General features: G+C 35.4%; 1 protein-coding gene across 2 annotated transcripts in view; it reads right to left on the reverse strand.

Moving 5' to 3' along the window:
* Nucleotides 1-26,921, reverse strand: part of GABRG3 (gamma-aminobutyric acid type A receptor subunit gamma3) — a 675,209-nt gene that overhangs the window by 339,615 nt on the left and 308,673 nt on the right. The gene's annotated exons all lie outside the window — the stretch shown is intronic.

The raw sequence follows: 26,921 nt of genomic DNA on the forward strand, positions 1-26,921 counted from the left end.
AATGAATTTTCTGTATCTTCATTTTCTTTGTCAAAAGTTCGTTTTCTTCCACGTTTACACCATTATCCCCCTCGTCCCTTTCTGTTAATGCTTAGTATAGTGCCTGGCTCAACATGGTAAACATTTTAACAAATGGTAAGCAGGATTATTAGTCAATAATGTGATAACATATGTAAAAAAAAGATTCTGTAAGTCTTAAATTGTAATAAACATATAAAATGTGATAATTGGCCAAGTGGTAGTAGACCATAATTCAGAGCACAGATGCAGATCCCCCTGCATTCACAAGTACAGCTTTACCGGGTAATATGACCTATTAAAGCCTCGTTCCAATTGGTAAAATGGGTAAAATGCCCACCCCCTAAATGGGTTATAAAAAAGAAAAGAAATGATTAAATGAAAAACCCTTAGTGTCTGGCATTGATCCATAAGTATTAGTTTATATAATAATTCCCATTTTTACTTAGAAGCCTTACAAGCAACACAACCCAAATAAAAAATAAAAGTAAGAAACAAGCAACAACAAAGAACTATGAAGGAAACAGACACCCAAGCCAAACCCTGATTCAGTAGAAGGCTGGTGGGGATCACATGACCTCCGTAACTTGAAACCATTTGGTATTCCCAGCACAGAATAAGGTTTTGCTGCAACCATTAGATGTGGGATAGGACTAATTTCACCATGAGACCCAGAGAAATGTTCTGAGACTGGACTACCTCAGAAGCTCTTTCCCTAAACACAGTTTAAAAGATTGTCATCAATTAAGTCCATAGTAAAGACAATCTAGAAGCAGACTGTTAGAGATTTTTATACCTTTCGGTTTTATTTACATATTAGATATAATAAATTACTCTTACAGAGTATGGGTTCAGTACTTTTCAATGAAACCTACATTAATCTTTTCCATCAAGTTTCCAGCTCAAGAACCTTTCTGAGGTAGATAATTCAATTGACTAGATTCTACTTTCTATTAACTAATCCATTCATTCATCATCTCTTTGCTACATTGTCTGCCATGCCCTGTAAACCACTGAAAACCCAGCACTGTGCTGACAAAAAAACTTCCCCCTTCACGGAGCTCATATTCTAGCCTGGGAATTAAACATACAATTAAGCTGAAAAAAGAAAACCCCACAAATTTGAAGGTTACACATACCAAGCAGAAAAATGAGGTCAGTGTATCAGTTAGGATTCCAGCTAGAAAAGAAAAAAATTATCCAGGTATCCAATGTGGAAAGAATTATGTACACAAAATCTGTCTGAGTCTTGCTTAATTAAGTATTTGAGCATCTGGGGAAACAAATGCTGGAAGCAGCAGCTGGGAGCAGGTTACTGTGGGAGCTTCCAGAGCTGAATGAAATCTCAACATCCAGAGGGTCCTCTTCAAATCCTCAACTCTATGGGTCCACCTAAACATGCTTCTGGGGAATAATAGCTTCTGCTTCATTATTGCATTCCAGAACTTCGCATATGTCTTTCATTAACAAACTCTAACCTTGGAAACGCACGGAGAGAGGGAAACTAAGAGGAAGTTTGCATGTGTGTGCATGTATATGTGTTAGTTCCTGTTGTATACTAATTTTAAGATGGATTTTGGGGCACCTGGGTGGCTCACTCAATTAATCATCAGACTATTTGATTTTGGCTCAGGTCATGATCTTAGGGTAATGAGATTGTGCCCCATATCCGGCTCTGCACAACTGGGGAGTCTGCTTAGAATTCTCTCCCTCCTCTGCCCCTTCCCCCACTCATGCATATACTGTCTCTCTCAAAATAAACAAATCTTTAAAAATCTTTAAAAATAAATAAATAAAATGAGTTTCAAACAGTGCTAAAACAAGTAAAATAAGTCAGATAAAGAAACTATAATCTCACTTATATGTGGAAACTAAAACAAAATAAAACTAAACAAACAAAAAACTGAAGTCATGGATTCAGAGAACAGACTGGTGGATTACAGGGGTAGGGTCTGGGAGCAGAGGTGGGAAAAAGTATGAAGTGAATCAAAAGGTACAAACTTCCTGTTATGAGATGAATAAGTTGCAGGAATGTAATGTACAGCATTGTGACTATGGTTGACAATACTGTGTTGCATAATCAAAAGTCACTAAGAATAGATCTTAAAAGTTCTCATCGCAGAAAAAATATTTCTATGTGTGGTGACAAATGTTAACTAGATTTATTGCAGTGACTATTTTGCAATATACACATAAATGAAATCATTATTTGTATATCTGAAACTAATATGTTAGATATCAATTTTATCTCAATACAAATAAAAAATAAAATCTGTTATTAATAAAGAGTGCTGAAACAAAATTATAACACATAGTGTTGGCTTAGGACTGGAAGCAAGGTGGCTCATGTCATGCATGGGTTTGGCAATGTTGACACCTGCAATAAGGCAGAGCATGTCTAATGAGTATATAGCTCTTTGGGCAGAAGTTGGAAAAGGAACATTAATTAAAATGTGTTGACTGCTACTGATTTTGCTTGGTAACATAAGAAAGAAATTATCTCAGAAGATAATTGGCCAGTCTGAAAGCAGTTATGAAAGAGAAAAGAAAGATAAAGCCAACACAGGTTCTTGCAAGGCTAGAACAGGCAAATGCTTCTCATCCCCATCAGTAAATCATAATATCAGGAAATGCTTTGAGAATTAAAAAACCTATTCAAATTCAGCTTTGCAGAAACAGACCTACAACTAGAAATCTCTAAGTGGACTAAATTGTCACCCTATAAAATCCTGAATTGTGAAAATGTGGCTTCAGGATAAGAGACCAAGGCATAATTATTCTACTGAAGGCAGATAAGGCCATGGCATTTGTACTTAATTTAAGAGAAGAGTAAAAAGAGTTCATTTGAAAGCAAAAGGATGGGAGAGACAGTGGCACGCAAAATCAAAGACACAAAATAGACCCTAGAATTGTGTTGTCAAAAGATCTGGGAATGTGGCTATGCACATGTGAAACTCTCCTATTAGGTAAGAAGCTGACTATGTTTTAAAAAGAGTTCTAGTGCCAAAGGAACATCAAGTCAGGAAGAGATGTATGTGATTATTTGAGAATGAGATACACTCTTGCATTCTTATCTATAAAGGGCAGATTGTGGCCTGGAGAAGCTGATTAGAACTTGGTGTGGGCTTCTTCCCCAATGCCCACTTTCCCGTGGTTATAGCAGTTAGCAGGAAAAGAATAGATTCTCAAACAATGGAGTCAAGAGCCAGGGAGAAGAATCCTAGGGAGCCGTACCCTGGGAGCAGAATTAACATTTAATCAAAGAAGATCTTTCTTCCAGGGAACAGCCCACTCAGGATCTGTCCAGTGGGGTCTCAGAATTGCTGCAAATTAGTGGGTTGATTGTGATCATCCTGGACCTTATCTGTCACTGTAGTTATTCTACACATGTGGGGATAGGTCAAATACTTTTTCTTTGTAGTTTAGAAACCAGTAGACCAGGGAAAACTATGTGAATTAATGTGGATGCCAGCACACATACACATAACCTTAATCTTGGGGCTGGGACTGAGTGGGCCTTTTGGGTTGTCTCATTTGAAGAAGGATGAGATGTATCTTCCCTGACACATGAGAGACCAAGAATATTTGGCAGCTAGATACAGATTTATGGTGGTCATTGGTCCGATTCGCCAAATACCAAAGCAGCCTTCCCTATGTGCACATGACAGAACTGCATCTCCCTCTACCTCTGTTGGGGCTATGTCTGGCCTCCTTACCTGTGATAAAGTGAAATGTGAGCAGAGTGGGGTATGCCATTTCTGGGATGGTGTTTGAAGATCACTCCTCCTTCACAGGCTCTCAGACACTCTGTTGAGATTCATCCCAGACACATACCTTGGGTGCCAAGTTACCCAGAAAAGTTTGTAAGAGGAGCACTGCCCAGCCTGTACCAACTGGTACCCTGGAAGAGGTGAAAAGGGGTGGGGGATGCAGGGAGGAAGTGCTGCCTTCCTATTGAGAAAGTGACTGAGAACCAAGACCTAAGTGAGGTACAGGAATGAGCCATGCAGATAAATGAGCCAAGAGACCCCAAACAAGTTCAAAAGCCTACTGGATGAGACAGTAACAATTCTGCCAGACAGAACAGACTGGATGAGGAGAGTGGGCACCTTATCTCCTTGTTGACAGAGTTTTAGCCTCACAGTGATGACTGCTAACTATGTAACAGGCTATAGTTGCACTGGGAACTATGTTATTTTCTTCTTTCCTTTAACACTAGTTTATCAAATGAGAGAATGAGGATGAAAATGAAATGAAAAAAGATGAAAATGTTCTTCCAAGCAAGGCCAAGGCCCACCAATGTGATCAATAATACCAAATAAAGAATACTTTCTATAAAGGTCCCAAGTATATTTTGGAAAGAACCTAAAATCATAAAATTTAAAACTTTTTCATATTATAGTAGGAATGCTGAAGCTCAGAAAACTTGAAGAATTTTACCAGTTACTCTATGTGTCAAATTTAGCTTGAATTTTGGGACCCAAGTAAAACTTTCCAAATGTTTGTTTTTATTGTGTAAAAATGGCAAAACAAAAAGTGTCTTACAGATAGGGCCCTCCTCTTTGCCCTTCCTCTCCTATTGTCTCTGTTCTCCAATCCCATTAATACACAGGTTATATACCTTCACAATAAAATATTTTGAAATACAGATTTGAAATCCGTGAATTATATAGCAAGATAGAGAGCATCACCCAAAGCCACTCCTATGAGGTGCAGATACTTCTGTACCTTCCAGGCTATGATTGCTGAGACAGAGACTGTAATAAACCTTCCTCTCAGGAGGTAAACTGAAATCTAAGAGATTAAGTAATGTTCATCAAGTACAACAGCTGCTAAGTACCAAATGTTCTAAAACCACACAGTCAAAACCTGCTTCCCTGGAGGTGACTGAGAGCAGTTAGAGGTAGAAACCTTGTTAGAGGTAGAAGACACTGGCAATGCGAGAGGAAGACCCCCGGTACAGAAGTTCTCTCCTTGTTCACCTTGTTTGCAAACCACATGCGGTTACCTTCCTCAGCCTCAGTTTCCTCATCTATAAAATGGGGTAGTTGGTGTAGATTAAATGTAAGGACCCTTCCAATTCTAACTTTTTATGTTTCCACACTCCTGATTACATTAGCTGTTCACTGTTGAAAGTAATTTTCCATATCATTCATTTTTGTCTTACTTTTGCAATAAAGATGAGATAGAATGACTTCTACACATGTTCTATTTCCTGCCACTGGAAACAACTTTTATGTTTGAATTCTACATGAAGTACAGTCAACCCCCACCCCCATCCTCAAGGTAATATGTTCCCAGACCCCAAGTGAATGCCTGACACCATGGATGGTACTGAACCCATAGTATATACTGTGTTTTTTTCCCATATGTACATACCTATGATAGAGTTTAATTTATAAATTAAGCATAAGAGATCAATAATAATTTATTAAAAGCTGAACAATTATAACAAATATGTTGTAAAAAAGTTACATGACTGTGGTCTCTCTCAAAATATCTTATTGTACATAGTCATCCTTCTTGTGATGATATGAGGTGATAAAATACCTATGTGAGGAGCTAAGTGTGAGATGAAGCATTGTGACATGGCATTAAGCTACTACTGATCTGATGATACATCAGGAGAGTCACCTGCTTCTGGACTGAGGATGACTAATGGCTAGTGAAACCACAGAAAGTGAAATCACAGATAAGGGGGATCACTGTAATCAGAAACGATCTGTGAGGCTGCAGCTTGCAAAGTGAGGCATGGATTCCTGTCCCTACTCCCTATATTACTTTTTTTGTAAGGGAAAGGAACACACCATGATGCTCTGGGGTTGGGGAAAGTAGTGGAGTTTGGGAGGATATTCTCTTTATTCTGAAGCTGTACCATAAACTCTAACTCAAGAGGGTATAATGCAGATGGTGTGTGTGGTACATGGGGAAGATGTTTTATTGTGTCTATATTTGACTAAATGTTGAAGAAACACTTCCCACCCACAGAGAAACATTTTACGTCCCTCATAAACTTTCTTTGTAATGTTATTAATCATTTTTCCTTTCTGCAGGAGGAGAAAACCATTCTTACAAATAAGCATTTTATATAATTCATAAGTAGCTGTGAAATTGTGTTTAAAATAGTAATAAATGTAATATGTGATAAATGTGCAGAATCCCCCAATTTAAAACATCATGCTTGTGGAGAGCCTATGTTCAGAACTTGTCTTAATAATTGGAGAGCTTAATGATTCCTAAATAGGCCATGAATTATTTCAGCATGTAGAACATTTTAACAAAACAGAATAAAAATTATGCTTCTTAATGAAATCAATTTGTAACTTCTAAAACTCAGAAAATTACTTCCTAACACTTTCCCCTTTCCTGTACCATAGATCAAATGGAAAAATGATTGATTAATAAAGTACAGGGACTTGGAGATTGGGTTTGCAGGAGACACAAACTCCCAGGGAGCAAAATGTCTTTTCCTTGGGTCCTGAGCACATTAGCACAATGCCTGGTATGGATGGATAAATATATTAGTAAAGGCTGTGACTGGAATTTTTCTTTATAAAATGGTAATCACAGACCCATGCTAATTAAAGGCTGCTCAGATATCTTATCTAGGGACAAAATGTCAAGATGAAAGTGTCAGAAGTAAAACACAAAGGTGTTCATAACGTTTGTTCTTAAACACAGTTTCTGCCACTTTCAGGTTTTCCATTTGTAAATGCACCTATCCTTGCTATCCAAACTCTCACTGTCTCAATACTCACTATAACAGTTCACAAACATTTTTATCCAAATTTACTATCAAGTGGAAATCTGCTATATCGAATCTTTCTACGCCCATTAGCAAAAAGTTTAATAGGTAGGGGGAAGGTGAAAGTATTTATTATAGTCTGGTGAGTTATTTGTGAAAATAGCCATAAGAATTCCTTTTACTTTGTCCATAGCCTTGACCATGTGACTCAATAGCAAATCTGACAGAAACAGGGACTTGGAAAGTTTTGAGTGCTGGGGCTGACCCCTCTTTCTGCCCTTGGGAATCCTTGTAACCACCAAATGAATGAGTCTAGGCCAATCTTCTGAAAATAAGACAAATGGTCAGACATGTTCATGGCCCCTGCTCAAATCAAGCCAAAAACCCAGACAGGTGAGTAATGCCATCATTTATAGGAAGCTCTAGCCTAGCCATCCTAGATCAGACAACTTGACCAACCAACCCAAGAAGCATGAGGAAAAATATAAACCCACTAGATTTTAGGATGTTTTGTTACAGAGAAAGTTGACTGATAGGCTCAGTCAGATGTTACATTTGTTGCATTATGTTTTTCAATCACCTTCCCTTTCCTGGAAAGTTTAGCTCATCAAGGTTTGTGATGTTCATGTCTTCAGACCTACCAAACCTATTGCAAAATTGGGCCCAATTTTAGATAGTATCTCTACTATCTTTTAAATATTATCTCTCTATTCTTTACATTGTAGTATGTGTCCCCTGCAATGTCAAGGAGAATTATAATTCATAACCAGTACAGTACTCAGATAGCCATTTTGGTTGTTATATAGGTGTTTAAGAGTATTTCACTGGCATTTAGGGAAATTAGAATTTCTGTATGGACTGCAAATACATCATTAATATTTTCATTTGAAAATGGAATATGGCCTTCCACTCTCTAACAATTGCTATTTTGTTTTCACAAAGGGATTGGAATTAAATGATGAAAATGCCATTGTAGTCCAATTCAGGGTTGACTCTAGTCCTCAAAAATGGTATTGAATGCCTTCCAGATGCCAGAACTGGGAGTGATTCTGGGATCCCACATGCTTGGAGATACAGTGCAACATGAAAGCAGAGGAGGTAACTTTCAAAGCTGCTTCACTGTACCCAGGTTTCTAAAAAATTGGGGTCATTCCAATAAACTTCAAGACTACAAGCACCAAGGACTAGGAAAGCATCGTGGCTCATGTCTGACCACCCACTCAGACTTATTCCCCTCATCTTTTTATGTTGTTCTTAAGGGAAGAACTGCAAAACCCACTGTCCCTATCATTTCTTCTGCTTCCTTACCCAGTGTGTTCTGATGGAAGCATAGCCTAGAGCCAAGCTGCCTGGGTTCATATCTCACCTCACCACTTAGGAAAGTGAAAACTTGGACATGCTTCAAAAACTCTTAATGCCAAAGGTTCTCTATGCAAGTTGGAAAAATAATGATTCATAGATCACTTTTAATTGTACTATGGAAAAATACAGTTTACACACACATTAGGGCCATTTGTTTTTAAAAAATATATTTAGGCATATTCATATATTCATAGTTTTAAAAACTATTTGAAAGCTTATTTCATGTAAGTGTATATATGTTACTCAAATGTATATTAAAGGTATATATAAAGCAATTTTATCTATATACTAATTTATGAAAAGGTGTGCCAGTCATGGAAAAAGTGAGAATATGAAGTAAATACCACTTTTTGCAAACAGTCACAGCAGTATGCCTCCCTTTTCATATCCCTGCACTCTGGCAGAGACTGGTAAAAATTCTTGCATATACAGAGACTTTTTCAGAGAGAGAAGGTAGTTGCAACACCTAAAAGAAAATTTCTAGTTGATTAGCATTTCCAATTAAACAAAGCAAACTTTAGTGTCCATTTTGAAAAGTAATAAAATGTGCTTTCCCACTGTAAAGTACAACTTTGTATGGAGATATGTAGAGAAAACCAGGGTGTGTGTAGATGTCTAGATGCCTGCCTAAGCTCTAAAGCAGCCCCATAAGCCCCTAAGTTTTCTGGCTGCAAACATTCAGCTCTTCCCCATTAATGCCTCTGGCACTGGAGGCAAAACTTTTTGAGAGACAACTTTGCAGCATCTTGGACCTTCCTTAATCTTCACAAAAGAGACAAGACCCGGAATGACCTTTTCCTGTTTTTTTCTTTTTTTAATATTAAAGTTCTGAAAGATTTGTACCTTCAATTTCTGAGATGTCATTTTATGTTAAGAAAAAAGAATGTTCTATGCAGAATCTTCTTACAGAATGTATGAAACCCAGAGGGTACCTAGTGTCTCAGTCAGTTTAGTGTCTGACCCTCGATTTTGGATTGAGTCATGATCTCAGGGTTGTGGGATTGAGTCCCCCATTGGGCTATGCACTGAGTGTGCAGCCTGCTTGATATTCTTTCTTTCCCTCTGCCCCTCCCCCACTGTGCATGCTCTTTCTCTCTCTCAAAAAAAAAAAAAAAAGAGAATGTATGAAACCCTGGAATTGAAGGTGCAAGTCATTCAGAACTTTAATATTTGTTATTAAACGATTTTGGAACCACAACAGACAGATTGCCAAAGCGATCTTTAAAAAGAAGGACAAAACTGGAGGTATCACAATCCTAGATTTCAAAAGACTACAAATCCTAGATTTCATTACTGTAGTAATGAAAAACAGTATGGTACTGGAACAAAATACACGTAGACCAATGGAATAGAATAGAGAGTCCAGAGATAAACCCACAACTATGTGGCAATTAATTTATGACAAGGGAGGCAAGAATATACAATGGAGAAAATAGTACCATTAACAAACAGTGTTGGGAAAACTGGAGAGTTACATGCAAAAGAATGAAACTGGGTGATTTTCTTACACTATCCACAAAAATAATCTCAAAATTGACTAAGGACCTAAATTGAGACTTGAAACCATAAAAATCCTAGAGGAGCATAGATAGTAATTCTCTAACATTGGCCATAGCAGTATCTTTCTATATATGTCTCCTGAGACAAGGGAAATAAAAGCAAAAATAAATTATTGGGACTACATCAAAATGAAAAAAATTGCACAGCAAAGGAAACAATCAACAAAACAAAAAGACAGCTTATATAATGGGAGAAGATATACACAAATGATATATCCAATAAGAGACTGATATCCAAAATGTATAAAAAAAACTTTTGTAACTCAAAACCCAAAAACCAATAATCCAATAAAAAAATGGACACATGTCTATTGGCCATCTGTACATCTTCTTTGGAGAAATGTCTGTTCATGTCTTTTGTCCATTTTTTAATTGGATTATTTGTTGTTGCATGGATCCCATGAGGCCACCACTCAAATTGGCAAATAAGAAGTATTAGTCTGAGCCAGTCATCTGGGAAAGAAACTGTTCACCTCATCTTCAGATTGGAAAGCAGTCCCCACAGTAGAACTGGGAGGCTGTCTAGACACTCTTCAGGCATTAAGGAAGATACCACACCTCAGGATGGATGCCACAGTGAGAATGGAGGAGAAGTCAGGGTTTTAGGGCAGGGCTGAGAGGACAGATGCTTGGGAAGAACATAAGATATAAGACCATTCTAATTATTTGAAAATTCTCAGTATTTTTATAATGAAAATATTTTATAAAAATGGTCAATATTACCAAAATTATTTTAAAGCACATGATTTCATAAGATTAAAGAATTTCTGTGCATAAATGTAATTTGACTCCTGTCACCATAAGAAGAGAAATAATGCTTTTGATGAGAATGTTTAACATTCAGGTTCCAATTTGCTAATCACCCAAGACCATAACACTAAAAGGAATATCTCCATTTATTTATGTACAGAAGTTTTATTGTTTTGTCTTTCATATTTAGTGTACCTTTACAGAGATACCATTATCCTAACCATTACAGCTTTCTAATAAATATTGATATCCAGTAGAGTCTTTCAAACCTGTTCTTTTACTTCAAAAATGGTGGGGCGGGGATTTGGGCAAAATTGGTGAAAAAGTGTGGGAGATCCAGATCTCCCAGTGTGGGATGAGTTAGGAATGAATAAGTCCCAGGAAGAAAAAGCACAGAATAGGGAATATAGTCAATGATATTGTAATGAGGATGTTTTGAGATAGATGGAGCTGCACTTGTGGTAAACACAGCATAATGTATAAACTTGTCAAATCACTCAGTTGTACCCCTGAAACTAATATAACATTGGGTGTAAGCTACACTCAAATAAAAGAAAAGTATGCTGGCCATTTCTGGTTATGTGCACATTACATATATTTTAGGATCAGCTTATAAAGTTTCACAAAAACAAAACCACTGGAATTTTGACAGGGAATTCATTGACTCTAGAGATTAATGGATAATTGCTTTGTTTCCAGTATAGAGTCTTCCAAAACTTGGGTCTCTTAATTCTCATAATAAAGGTTTATAGTTAGCTATGGGGTAATATGCATCTTTTTGTTAGGATCTCCTTATTTGATATATTTTTTAAAAGATTTAGTTATTTATTCATGAGAAACACAGAGAGAGAGAGAGACAGACAGACAGACACACAGGTAGAGAGAGAAGCAGGCTCCATGCAGGGAGCCCAATGTGGGACTCCATCCTGGGACTCTAGGATCACACCCTGGGCCAAAGGCAGACGCTCAACCGTTGAGCCACCCAGGCATCCCTCCTAATTTGATATTATATTTTATTTCTGTATTTATCATACAGTAATTCTGTGGATATACAGTTCCATGAATGTTAAACATATATATATATATATATATATATATATATATATATATATATGTAACTATCCACATAATAAGGGCACAGAACAGTTGTATCATTTTCCAAAATTATCTTCTGCTAAAGCTATATCATACTATTTCAGAATTATTTTGGATAGTCTAGTTCCTCTGCCTTTCCAAATAAATTATAGAATCCTTAGCCTATAGCTCCAAGAATCTTTCTGGGATTTAGATTGGTTTTGCACTAAAATTATCTATCGATTTGTGGATAATTTTTATGTTTACTATATGAGCCTTCCATTCAAGGAACACACTGTGACTCTTCACTTCTTTATGCCCTTTTTGGTTTCTTTTATTAGCATTTTTAGTTTTCTATAAACTGACACTGTGAATATTTTGTTAACCTTTATACTTGAGTATTTTAATTTTGGACTTATTTTAAATGGTGTTTTCAAACTTTTCTGTTTTCTAACGTAGATTTATATTGGAAATATACTATTAGAAATATACTATTTCCAATAAATATACTATTTATATTGACAATATACTGTTTATATTAGAAATATACTAAATATACTATTCAGAAATACACTTGATTCATATAGGAACTCAGATGTGAGAAAACAGAAGAAATGGGGGAGGAAATGGGAGATTTTTATCCTCTCTATGAATTCAGAGTTCTTTTCCAACTCCTCAAGCCAGTCTAGTGGGCTTATTTTAGAATCTCTCATTGTCTGCAAAACAATGCTAACTTCCAGATTTCCAACTGTATTGAATTCAGATCAGAAGACCCTGGAAGAAAAACAATGGTAAATTCCTTGACCATGTGTGGTATTTCAAATTTTGGTGTTCTTTCCCAATCTACCTGCTACTATTTAATTTTCAGTGTCTTCAAATAGGTGCCCCAGACACAATGCCCATATTTTTTATTGCTGTAATAAAGTGAGAAAGAAAGAGTGAAGAATGTTTTTCCTGTCTAACTTAGAATAGGAAATTAGAAAATGTATCTTTAAGAAAAGTTTAGTTTTAACTGATTTTCTGTTGGTATAAAAAACAGTTAATTATGAAATTTTGACCTTATGGCCAAGAACCATGGAAAGGTCACATATTACTTTTAAAAAAAATAGACTTCATTAGATTTTCTATGTATAAAATTATTGATTTCTAACCTAATTCTATTGTTGCTAAGATTATACATTGAATGATTTCAATCCTTTAAATTTATTGAGTTGTTTTATGGCCTAGGATATGTTTGTTTTTTTTTTTTTTCCTGGAGAATGTTCCATGTGCACATGAGAAGAATGTGCATTTTGCTGTTTTTGGATGAGTATCCTAGAGACAATTGTTAGGTTTAATTACTTTATATTGTTGTTCAAATCTTCTATTTCCCTGTTGATTTCTATTTGTTCTAACTATTACTGAAAGTGGGCATTGGAGACTGCAAATATTATTGTTGAATTGTATATTTCTCTCTTCAACTGTTTTTGCTTTATATATTTTGGAGCTCTTTTTTAAAAAAATTAAGTATAGCTGACATAATGTTACAGTAGTTCCAGGTGAACAACATGGTGATTGGACAATCCTATACATTATGCTATGCTCACTGCAAGTATAACTATAATCTCTCACCATACAATACTATTATAATACCACTAACTATATTCCCTTTGCTGACCTTATTTGTGGTCTGTTTTTATGTTCATGTATGTTAATATCTTCTTGATGCATTGATCCTTTTATCATTATGTAATATCTCTATCTCTGGCAACATGTGTTTTTCTTAAAGTCAATTTTGCCTGATGTTAGTATAGTAGTCACTTTAGCACGCTAATATTGGCTGGTTTTGTGGTAATCTCTTTTCAACCTTTTACATTCAGACGTTTTGCATCCCTGAATCTAAAGTATATCTTTGTGGACAACATACAGTATGCAGGGTCCTTTTCTTTTTTTCTAATTTGATCATCTCTGCCTTTAATTAAATTATTTAATTCATTCAGATTTAATGTCATTTGGTTGGATTTACATCTGCCATTTGCTCTTTTAAAATATTATTCATCCTTTTTTATTCTTTTGTTCCTTGCTCATTTACTCCTTTTACATTAAGTGGATATTTTCTAATAGAACATTTGAGTTTTAAAATTACATTTTAAAAATTATATTTTTAGTTATTGTTTTTGGGTTTACAATATGCATCTTAGCTCATTAAATATATTTCAGATTTGCACAAACTTATTCCAGAGAACTGTAGAAACTTTACTCCTACATAGCTCTACTTCTTCTGATTTTTGTGTTATTGTTATATGTATGACATAAATGTCATACATATAGGTTAAAAAACTCAACACATTATTTAATTATTCCATATAACCTTATGCATTTTTAAAAAGTTGAAAGAAGAAAAGAAAGCAAGTATATATTCATAATTATAGAGTTTTTATATTAACCATCTTATTTTTCATTCTCGATTCTTTTCATTTTTTCCAATGGATTCAAATTAGTCTGGTCTCAATAATCTTCATCTAATATAGTTTTATTCTCACCCACTTTCTCTATGCTATTATTATTAAGTAATTACATTTCTCTATATATACAAATTGTTTTATGCAATTGCTTTTTAAATAAAAAAATATGCAATTATATTGTCTTTTATAATTACATAATTACTTTTACAAGGTGCTTTTGTTTTTTTCATATGGAATTACTGTCCAGGATCTCTTGATCACAGCCGAAAGAATACCTTAGCATTTCTTTTTTGTTCTTTTTAAAGATCTTATTTGTTTATTCATGAGAGACACAGAGAGAGAAGTAGAGATGAGGCAGAGGAAGAAGCAGGCTCCCTCTGGGGAGTCCAATGTAGGCCTCAATCCCAGGACCCTAGGATCATAACCTGAGCCAAAGGCAGACACTCAACCACTGAGCCACCCAGGTGCCCCAGTCTGAGCATCTTTTATAATTAGGTTTCCTCATCACCATCCTCACTCTCATGTTGCACAAGTTCTAGTCAAGGTTAAGTGCAACTGAAGGGACAGAGGCTCATTCTTCATGCAGCCCCAACTTACTTACAGGTAAGATCTTTAAGCACAGAGGGTCACAAACACCATGGATCCCAGTAACCCCTGTCACAGGTTACCTGTGGGTAAAGATCCCATACCAGGAAGGGCAAGCCTACAGGACTAGGGTCACTCATAGAGCAAATTAACCCTTGAAAAAGTAGAAAGCCACTTTCTCCCTCCCAGTTCCTGTCTCTGCTCAGAATAGAGGTAGGTCAGAGGGTTAAAGGAGATCTCCACAGTTCTGCCTGAAAGGACTGACTTTATTTGGCATTCCAGTGAAATTGTAGCCCTAGGTTAGGATTTGAGGGGAGAATTCTAATATAAGTAATGGAAAGAAAGAAAACATAACAAAATTTCATTGAAAACTGACACTGCTGCACATTTAGGTGAAAATTGACTTGACAGTGACTTTTGATGTTTCTCTCTTTCCAGATGCACTTTGCTTTCAGATTGGTTCTAGAAAATCCTTTCTTTCTCCATGGATGAGATTTCTTTCCCCCAGAATTCCTTCCAGGTTGGGTGAACTGGTGTCCCAGAACTTGGCTCTTCTTACATTTGTTCTTTGTTAGGATAGCACCTGGCCAGGTCTTCATCTTTGGGTATCCATTCTGTCCTCACTTGGTTCTTTCTTTTCCTTTTTAAGATTTTATTTATCTGCTCATGAGAGACACAGAGAGAGAGACAGAGACATGGGCAGAGGGAAAAGCAGGCTCCTCATAGGGAGCCCAATGCAGGACTCAATCTGAGGATCATGGGATCATGCCCTGAGCCAAAGCCAAAGAACTTGGCTCTTCTTACATTTGTTCTTTGTTAGGATAGCACCTGGCCAGGTCTTCATCTTTGGGTATCCATTCTGTCCTCACTTGGTTCTTTCTTTTCCTTTTTAAGATTTTATTTATCTACTCATGAGAGACACAGAGAGAGAGACAGAGACATAGGCAGAGGGAAAAGCAGGCTCCTCATAGGGAGCCCAATGCAGGACTCAATCTGAGGATCATGGGATCATGCCCTGAGCCAAAGACAAATGCTCAACCACTGAGCCACCCATGGGTCCCCATTTGTTTCTGATTATGGTACATTGAAAGTATATCTTCTTCATTCTGGAATAAATTTTGTTGAATATTTTCTTCTTACAAAAAAGCAAATTGGGATGTTTGGGCACTAGGATAGTTGATAAATTAGGAGTCATTTATGAAAGATTTACAGACCCCAGAATCAAAAGTGAGGGAAGTCAATGAGAAGGATGTGCAGTGTATATAGAGAAATAACTATCAGAATTACCTGAGGATCTTATTAAAACATAGAACCCCCCAATACAGAGTGTTCAATTCAGTAAGTCTTTGGATGGGGCCTGATAGTTTATATTTCTAACCAGCTCCCAGGTAATGTTGATGCTGCTGATCCAAGGACAAACCCCTTGAGAACCTCTGAATTAGAATAATTGAACAGGAAATTATATTGATGGACAATAGTTTAAAATGGAGGGATAGAGAAGACAATGAGACAAGAGGACGGCACTGGATTTTGGTCCTGGTCTGCCATGATCTGGGCATGTGATATTGTCAGAGTCCCCTTCTTTCTTACTGTGATGCTCTTCCTTAAGCTATTTGTCATGGCTAACTACCTCAAATATTGCTTCCCCAATGAGGCCAACCCTGATGCTCCCATATTAAATTACAGTTGCACTTTCATACCTTCTTTTATTGTACTTGTCATGTACACACTCATGCACACACACTTTATTTATTATTTTACTTTTTATTGTCTGTGTTTTTCCTTGAGAATATAGCTCCATAAAAACAGGGATGCCTGTCTGTTTAAAACACTTATATACTCCAAGTATTTAAAATAGTATCTGGATATAGGACAGGCTCAAGAAACATTTGCTGAATGAGTGCTTTTTAATACTTCATATGCTTTTAATACTTCAAATTGAGCATGTATAGCCCTAAAATGATTTTCTAGCTCTCCGATCTTACCCCGTTTGCTGTTCTTTCTCCTGTCCCTCCAGAATTTACTTCCAATGAACACACTCACATTACTGTATCAATTATATTTTTCTTTTTTATCTGATCTTTGTTATGTAATTTGCAATCTATTCAGATTCCCTCCACACATTCTAGACCTAATTCCATTTACATGATTTCTCTAATGTCTACTTGTTCTATATCTTGCACTTGTCCCCCTGATACAGTCCTTGGTACAAATTAATTAAGGAAAATGTCTCTGAATTTTGCAGAAAAATAAAAAAGCAACATTTGTAGCAGTCAGAAGTCCCCTAGTTTCCCTCATGTCAGTCATCCAAATTCACAGCATCACCCCTGGGTCTAGTGACATGTTCAATTAATGTGGTTCTATGTCTTACATTATAAGCCATTAGTTCAGGATCAGGGCTTTCTATATTTCTACTCCTGTAAAATTATTAATGACTAATATCAATATTACTGGGTAAAGAAAAGTAATAATCTACAAACAATAGTAAATCTATGTTGCTAGGGAAATAGCCCCGATTTCTTTTCCCTTTGTCCCTTGTCTGAAAGCACTTCTGTTTACTGCTGTTATAGAAATAGTTTGCATCATGGTAGCAATAGTAACAGCTTTTAGAAAGTTGCTTTTCACATCACTGCTTCTCTCCCATCTCTCCACACCAGGACACAGTCCTTACTTCAACTAAGTGACATGGCTTATTATTGAGAGAACAGTGTCAGATAACCTGTTCTAACACCAGTATGCAAATGTTACAAAGACATTTGAAGTGTCAGTTACATGGGGAGACACGCCCATTCCTCCCTTTCTCTCTCTCTCTTCCTCTCTCTCTCTCTCTCTCTCTCTCTCTCACACACACACACACACACACACACACACACACACACATCTAATCCATAGTTGAATTTATTAGACATAAAAAGAGAACAGCACAAAAGGAAGGGCAGATTCTACTTTCTAACAGACAGCTTCCCAACAGTACTTAGATCCATAAGTGTATAGCAAAATGAACTGAGGTCACAATTTCAACTCTGCCCCAAATACATTAGTTTGTTCTTCAGTCCACCTTAGAGAGTTAAATGATTTTGACAAGATTTGGAATACTATAAAAGGACAAAATATTCACTTTCTATAGGATGTTTTCATTAACTGAAAAACTTCTCGAATGGACTGCATAATTTTGTTTTACTTCTTGAAGTTAAATGAAAACTGGTATTTTAAAATAAGACCATCTGCTGCCATGTTGATAGATTTCAGTGAGATTCAATTATATGAGTACAGATCATAGAAGAGGATGATTTTGAAGATTAATATTGAGAATGAAAACCAAGGCTAAACTCATATGTCATCTATTTATAGCACAGATATTAACATACAAAGCATTAAGATTCACAGCAACCTACAATAAAGTTATTATTCTAAAAATACAAGTGATATCTAAAATTACATGGAGGGCCATGTTTATCCTAGAATCCAAAGTCATTAATCCAGAACGCCGGGATGGCTTAGTGGTTGAGCGCCTGCCTTCAGCCCAGGGCGTGATCCTGGAGTCCCAGGATGGAGTCCCTCCCACATCAGGCTCCCTGCATGGAGCCTGCTTCTTTCCCTGCTTATGTCTCTGCCTCTCTCTCTCTCTCTGACTCTCATGAACAAATAAATAAAATCTTTTTAAAAAAAACCCACAAAGTCATTAATCCTGGATCTACTTTCATATGCATGGGTTATAGCTAACTTTATAGTAATCAGAATAGTCAGTTATGGAAGGTTCCTTGATGAGGAGAATAAAGGCAAAAGAAATATAGATAAAATTAAATTTCCTTACAACTTGCAGCCCTTTGACAAATACTTGAGACAGGCAGTGTATTAGATATTCCTCAAGGAATCAAAACTGCCTTAATGCTTTGGTAGAGGCCAAAAAACAACCTTAGCTTGACAATAGCCAGACCTCCAGGATCCTGTAAGTATTTTTTAACATATGGAAATAACTTTAGAGATTTCCTTTATCTCTACTTCCCCAACTTAAAAGTATATAATCAATTACTCCTCACAAACTCAGTGCAGCTCTTTCTGCTCACACGTCCTATCCCTGTGCAATAATAAAAACACCTTTTTTTCACTGAAAATGTCTCAAGAATTCTTTCTTGATGATTTGCTTCTGGCCCACATCACATCAGCCAAATATTCATATATCTTGGAAATTTTAGCACAGCTTGGCAATAAATACAGTATGTGTGCATATATATTTGAGTGTGTATATGTGTATTTCTGAAACACCTATAAAATTCTCTGTTAATATTATTCTTTCTAAAATTACTGAGAAACATTTTATAAGAAAATAGGAGAACTTTTTTTAAAAAGATTTTATTTATTTGAGGGAGAGAGAGAGAGCTTGAGAGGAGCAGGGGGAGGGTAAGTAAAAGGGAGAGAACCTCAAGCAGATGCTGAACCAAGCAAGGAGCCCAACATGGGGCTCTATCCCAGGACCCAGAGATCATGACTTGAGCCAAAACCAAGTAGGATGGTCAACTGACTGAGCCACCCAGGTGCCCCAGAAAATAGAACTTTCGTTGTCATTGGGACATCTATTATTCATTGTATAATTTAACAAACTGTAAATTTTTTTATGTTTTATTTATTTTCTTAATAATTTTTAAATTAAGGACAGTTGCAGATTTACAGAAAAACTGCAAAGGTAGTACAAAGTTCTCATATACCCTTTACCCAGTTTTTCCCATAATTAACATGCTAGATTGCTACAGAATATTTGTAACAAATAATGCACCAATATTGATATATTATTGTTAAATAAGGTCCATATTTTATTCAGATTTCCTAGTTTCCACCAAATATACTTTTTTTATTCCACCATCCTAAGGCCAATGCCTGGACCCCTCCAGCCAATCTAGTAGTCTTTAAATTTTAGCAGCACATGATTTAGGCCACATGATTAGCCCACATGATTGAATACCTAAACCTTTCTTTGTATATCTATAGATCATGCATTGCTTCTTAAAAAGACTCAGAACCAAACCCTCTTTCACAACCCCAGGCACCAATACAAGACCTCTCAGCACCATGATGTAGCTGGCACTATTGAGTCAGCACACAATTAAGAAGTCTTAAAGGGCAGCTCCAGTAGCTTAGTGGTTTAGCGCCACCTTCAGCCCCGGTTGTGATCCTGGAGCCTCAGGATGGAGTCCCACATCAGGCTCCCTGCATAGAGCCTGCTTCTCCATCTGCCTGTGTCTCTGCCTCTCTCTCTCTCTGTGTCTTTCATGAATAAATAAATAAATAAAATCTTTTTAAAAAAAAATGAAGTCTTATAGATCACCCTTTTACTGATGAAAAAATTTCTTTAGTAACTTTGGGCCAGGCAGAAACCTCAGAATTGATTTTTGTGCAAGTCTTCTTTTTCCCCAAGTGGCCAGCCTCTTTGACTAAAGCTCATATTCTTCTCCAATCAAATCTTATCACTTGAGTATTGGCTTTTAACCCAAAAGTAGACAAACTTGAGTTTTTCCATAACAATCCCATCCAAGGTACCACGCTGTAGTTGTCATTTCTCCTTATGATCTTTGTGGTTGTGACAGTTTCAGACTTTGTTTTGTTTTTGATTACCTTGACAATTTGGAAAAACACTAGTTAGGACTGTGTAGAAGGTCTTTAATTGTGATTTGTATGACGTTTTTCTCATTATTAGACTTGGGTTATGGTTTTTGGGAGGAAGACCACAGAGATATAGTGACACACTCAATACATTATATTAAGGGCACATGCTTGCTTACCACTGCTGATGTTGGCATTGATCCCCTGGATTGGGTCATGTTTGTCAGGTTTCTCCTCTGTAAGGTATTTTTTTTTGCCCTATTTTCATATTCTACTGTTTAAAAGAAAATCATTAAGTCCAGTTCACATTCAAATTCTGGAAGAAGAGTTGAGCTCCACCTCCTGGAAAGAAGTATTTACATAAATTATCTGGAATTCCCTTATAAGGAAGATTTGCCTCTTCTCCATTTTCATTTATTTTTTTAATCTTTCATTTATATCAGTATGTTCTCATTGGTATTTATTTTATAGTTTCACTTATAAATCAATTATACTTCATGTATTTTTGGCTTGAATTCTTCCAGCTTTGGCCGGGGGAGCTCTTTTATTAGCCCATGTGCATTTTGACATACCTCCATTGATGTGTGTGTGTGTGTGTGTGTGTGTGTGTTTAGAACTGTCTTGTTTTATGGCACTATGAGATACTCCAGACTCATGTATTTCCTTCCCTGGTCCTGGAATATGCCATTTCTCTAAGAAGCCCTGGTTTAGATCTTTTTTACTGGGGCTTGGTATTAGAAAGCACTATCTGGATACTAGTTATGCTTGCTGCTAGTGAGGTGTCATTACTTCTCGGCACTCTTAGCTGAAAGAACAAGGGATTATGTCTATGTGTGTACTACTCTATTTATACATTTATTTATAAATGTCGCTATTTGTAACTATATCAACATTAAGCTAAACATGAATTCACACTCAGCTATATCATTACCAACTCTAAGTCATTACCACACAGATCATTCCAGCCTCCTCCCCTTGCTTATGTAAAAATTCTTACTCCAACCATGGAACACCTAACTCCTACATCTGCTATCCCTTTATTTAATTGTGCAACTTTAGTATACTATATAGTGGTATCAGCATTTTAAACCATACCCCCCATAAAGTACACATTTATCATCTAGTATACAGTTCTTATGTACAGTTTTCGGTCTTTAGTCTTACAGACTCTGCTTATTTACAAAGTTAGTTAGGTGATTAGGTTTTCCCTACTCTTTCTGTGATATTGTTAGAATTATTTTTCATATTCTTTAGTCAATACAGGGAGTTAAGTTCATCCATGAAGAGCAAAAAAATATAGATGACAGAGGATATGCCAATGCACTCAAAAAGATAGATTGTCCAGATTGAAAAATAAGTAAGATAAAGTGAAACAAAACTGTATGAAACCTTGGAGACTTTTAAACACCAATATTTGAGGAATTGGAGTCTTATTTAAAAAGAAAGAGGGCAGCCCAGGTGACTCAGTGGTTTAGCACTGCCTTCAGCGCAGGGCCTGATCCTGGATACCTGGGATCAAGTCCCATGTTGGGCTCCCTGCGTAGAGCCTGCTTCTCTCTCTGCCTATATCTTTGCCTCTCTCTCTCTCTCTCTCTTTCTCTATGTCTCTCATGAATAAATAAATAAATAAAAACTTTAAAAAAAAAAGAAAGAAAGAAGAGATAGAATGGGCAGAAAGAAAATTAAGAAATAAGATTTAAATAACCAAACTGGACAAAAGTGTAGTGTACACACACGATACTGAAAATTCTTCAGGCTCAAGAGAAATGATATATGACAACTTAGAAGAACTTCGCAAATGTCCCATATCTTTGTAAATAAAAATCACCAACTTTTTGCATTTTTCTTCTTAATTTCCTTATAAACATGACAGTTTTGAGCAAAAATCATATTTTCTCATGTATAATATAGGCAGATACAACACATTTAACAACTAAAGCATTAAGTACAGGGGAGAAAGGTAAATGGATATATGCAGTTTTGGAATTTCTGTATTTTGTGTGTGGTAGTACAACATCAATTCTAAATAGATTGTGAAAACTTAAGGAAGCCTACTTTAATTTCAAAAGCAAATGCTCAAATATAATGCAAAATATTATACATGAAACAACCTAAAAACTACAACTGTATTCTAATAATATTAAAATAATCCCCTTAAAGAAGGTAGGAAAAGAGGAACAGAAGAACAAACATCAGGCATAATGAGGAAAAATTAATAAAATTGTAGACCCAAATTCAATCCTATCAAAGATGTTCAAAGTCATTATTCAGTGTTGCTAAAGACGTGGAGTATCCTGAAATTTTCTATATTGCTAGTAGGAATGCAAAATGGTACAGTAACTTTGGAAATTATTTGTCAGCATCTTATAAAGTTAGTCATACACTTATCATCCAAACCTAGCAGGCCCGTTTCCTTGGAATTTACTCAAAAGAAAAAAAAACATATGCTCACTTAAAGATTTAAGAGTGGCATTAGAGTGGCATTATTCATAATAGCCAAACTCTAGAAACAACTTAAATGTATGTAAAGTGGTGAATGAATAAACTGTAGTAGTCTATGCTATAAAATATTAATTAGATAAAAGGAAATGAACTACTGATATATACAAAAACATGGATGAATCCTAAAAACATGGCATGAAGTAAAAGCTGTCAAATACAAATGACTACATATTGCACCATTCCATTTATATAAAATTTTAAACCAAGCAAAACCATAGTGACATGAAGCACATCAGTGGCCACTTTGGGTAGATCAGTGGAGGAGATCAATTGCAAAGAGGCGTGAAGTGATGGGGTGATGGAAATATTGCTTGAAGTGGAAGTTACATGACTGTCAACAATTGTTGAATATAAATAAACTAAATACATAGAATTAGCAAGTTTTATTATATGTGAGTTATATGTGAATAAAGCTGGAGAAAAAGATATAGAAAATATTAAGATGAGACTGAATAAGAGGACAGATTTAAAAGGAAAAAGAAAGCATAAATACAGAATATCAGGAATAAAAGAAAGAGTACAGCCACAAATATAGTATAAGTTTTAAGAATAACAAAAGAAAACTACAAACAACCTGGTGTGAATAAATTTAAGATTTTAGATGAAATAGAAAATTCTCTGCAGAATTTTTATTTATCAAAATCAACCTAAAAATAAACCGAAAACAGGAAGCTACCACATGCAATTAAGAGAATTAAAATTGTTGTAAAACATTTTGCCAACACCTTCCCCCAGCCGTCACTTAAAAAACATACATAGTCCAAGTATTCTCTTTATCATTTCTTTACCAAATGTTGAGTGGATGATTTCTCTTTTGTAAAACTGATTCAGAGGATAAAAATAATAAATCAGGAAGCTATTTAATTGGTTTTATGAAGAGAAGATAATATTGACAACAAGCAAAAACAAAGAAAATACAAGAAAAATACCAAATGCAATTAAAAACATTTATTATTAGTTTTTTTTACTGCTATTGCAGCAAATTACCACAAATGTAGTGGCACCAACTGCAGCTCTTAGAGTTCTGGTGGTCAGAAGTCTAAAATGGGCTAACAGGGCTACATGCCTGTGTGGAGACTCAAGGGTAGAATCATTTCCTTATTTTTTCCAGTTTCCAGAGGCTGTGGCATTTCTTGGCTCTAGTCTGATATCATATTGCTTTTTCCTTGTCAAGTCTCCTTTTCTGACTCTCGTGATATGCCTCCCTCTTATAAGAACCCCTGTAATTAGATTCACATACCACTAAAATAATCTCCCCAATTTAAATCCTTAACATAATTACATCTGCAAAATCCCTTATGTAATATAACATTCACAGGTTCTGGGGATTCTGATGTAAACATCTTTGGGAAGCCATTATTTTGCCAAACTCAAAAATACAAAAGTCCTAAATAAATAATTGTACCAAAACTAAATGTGTGTAAAAATAATAAATCATCGTGAACAAATGAAAGTTATGCCAGGAGCACAAGGTTGTCTCAACATCAGACATTATATTATAAAGTACAAAAATTATAGCATTACTTCAATAGTTGAAGAAAAACCTTTCTTCATTCATTCATAATAAATATTTATTCATAATAAAAATATTTTAACAATTGAGAGGTACAATTGTAAATGTATATTTAGTTCATTCCAAAATGATGACCTACAACAAGTTATTCTCCAAAGTAATTTACGAATTTTAACTTCCTTTAGGAAGATATGGGAAAGAGTTCCTATTGTTGCATACTGTCAGACTTTTTAAGATTTTCAGTCTAGTGAATGCAAATATTTGAATATTAGTGTTTACTAATGGATTCTCCTTCTCCTTCTCCTCCTCCTTTTGCTCTTTCTCCTCCTCCTTCTGTTTCTTCTCCTTCTTTCTTCAATAAATAGTTAATTGCTGACTCAAGTTATCTCTTTGCCAAATCCCCTGTCCATAACCATGGCTTATTTTTCTACTGCACTGTCCTTTTGTTTCCCTAGGTGATATAAATAAGTCTTTTATGTTTTCTGAATAGTAACTCTTATTATATAAGTTGTATGTGAATTTTCCAGAAATTCTCTCACATATGAGAGACATGGATGAAATTGTTCTCTGCTGTATTATTTTAATTCTAAAAATGGAAAGGCCAAAACTATCTAACTGAACCGTGATTCAGACAAACAACAGAATACTGCATAGCAGTTAAATGAATATGAATAAAGTAGTTCTATACATACCCAAATAGCTAGTTTTCTAAAATGTGCCAGTTGCAAGTTAAAAGACCTCACAGACTATTATATCATTTGTGTGAATTTGAATATACACCAAGCCATACTTTAGATTTTATAGATAATATTTCTAGTTAGTGGAGTTAAAAAATACAGTGATTGGAAAAATTCACACCAAATTCATGGGTGTGGTTGATTCTAGGCACAGCAGTGTAGATAAGTGTTAGGAGGCAAACAAAAGTGATTTTAGTTTTATCTTAAGTATTCTACTTCTTGTCGTTTAACGAAAATACCAACTAATAAAAAGGAAATACTGTCTCACTTCATTAACAGCACTCTAAACAATTTAAAATTGCTAGAAATGATCAACTTAAAATTTATAAAGATCTTTCCAAAACAACAAAAAATTCTCAAATAGCCAAATTAAAAACCTAAGCAGATAGCCTTTGACCCAGGGTATCAGCAGAAATAAACATATAAAATAAAAATAATTTTCAAGGGTATCTGAGAAGAATGTTTTTTATTAGCAGCTTTCAGCTCCCTATAAAAGAAAATGTTATAAAGATCAGACACCAACATATTCATCATTCATGACAAAACCCATGAAGACGTGGAAGAAAGGGGTGTTTTTTCAGTATTCCGCTACATTAATATCTTATTTTTCTATTGCCTATTTCATAGATTAACCATCCTCTTGTTTCTGAAAAACTATTTGACAGAGGAATAATTTATATGGAAAGAGAGCAAGAAGATGAAAGCATGTAAGAAGTGAGATTCATTCCAAAGCCAACTCGCCTTTCCTTCTCTATATTATAAAATATTATTGTTTATCAGAAACAATTATTGTTTAACTTTAAGCTTTTAAAAATGTTCTTAATATGGCTGAGAAAAGGTTGGTAATTTTTAAAAATAATCTTTTCATTTTAATTTATTTTCAAAAGGCAATAAATAAATATGGGGTGATGGCCAAAGTCTGTTGATGAATGTAACACTTGTTAAATAATAGAAAAGGTGTTAACATTGAGCAGCTGCTCCTCACAATAATGAAAACTTAATAAAATAAAGATCTGATGTGGGAATTTTATTAAGGTCATTGATGTTGAATTTCAGAGGAAGTAAATAAAAAAGTTGTGCAGCCTGTGTATTAAACCAAAGTAGTTAAGTTGGTAGACTCTTCCAAAAGTTAGATAGGAGTTTATGAAAGATTTCATAGAAAAGAGTAAATAATTCTTAATGCTACTCAAATGCACCTTGAAGCTCACAGTTGTTCACATTTAATTGGAATTTGACGTGCAATAGAGGATAAGATATCTAAAGATTTTAATTTAACAGATCATCCACTAATATGAATCCTCAGTGCTGAAAACAGAGATACTTATTCTAGTATCTCATATGATCTAGACTTTTATAATACATCTTCTAGACTCCGTCTATTACAAAATAAGGTAAACTTTTTACTCCAAGCCTTACAATCTTAGTCATTGTCACGTGCACACCAGTTTCATGATTTTAATCCCTTCTCTTGTGATTGACAGAACTTCAAAACTATACTTAAATGTCTGCATATTCAAATATATCTTTGAGACATGATCTGACTAATCATGACTTTTTGCCTAATTGTGCTGATTCAATAATTCCATTTTTATCAAAACATATTAAACACATTTTTTGAAAATATTTCTTATACTTATCACCTAACTGAAGACTTCACTTCATTCTTAATATTATAAATATCCCAACATAATATGATATATTATATAAATGACGTTGAGTTAGGGACAAACAGGGCTAGGCAGGGCTAGGTAGGGGGCCACGGGATCAGGCTCCCAGAAATCCCAAAAATGCTGAGGTGTAAGGAAACCAGAGGTAAAAGAACAAGCCAGACCACCACCCGGCCTTAGGTGTGGGGGGAGGGTGTCTTTTTTAGACAGTCATCTGTGACCAACAAAGAATAACCAAACCCCAAAGATGAAGTAAGCTATTAAAGATGTTATCCCCAGTCCTTACTCAAACCAAGACAGCACAGGAATCTCAAGGAGACAAGCTTCCCAGTCAGTTCTCAATAAAAGACTGCCACTGTATACATAA

The sequence above is a fragment of the Vulpes vulpes genome, chromosome 14 (genome assembly GCF_048418805.1).
Source record: "Vulpes vulpes isolate BD-2025 chromosome 14, VulVul3, whole genome shotgun sequence".
Lineage (NCBI taxonomy): Eukaryota > Metazoa > Chordata > Mammalia > Carnivora > Canidae > Vulpes > Vulpes vulpes.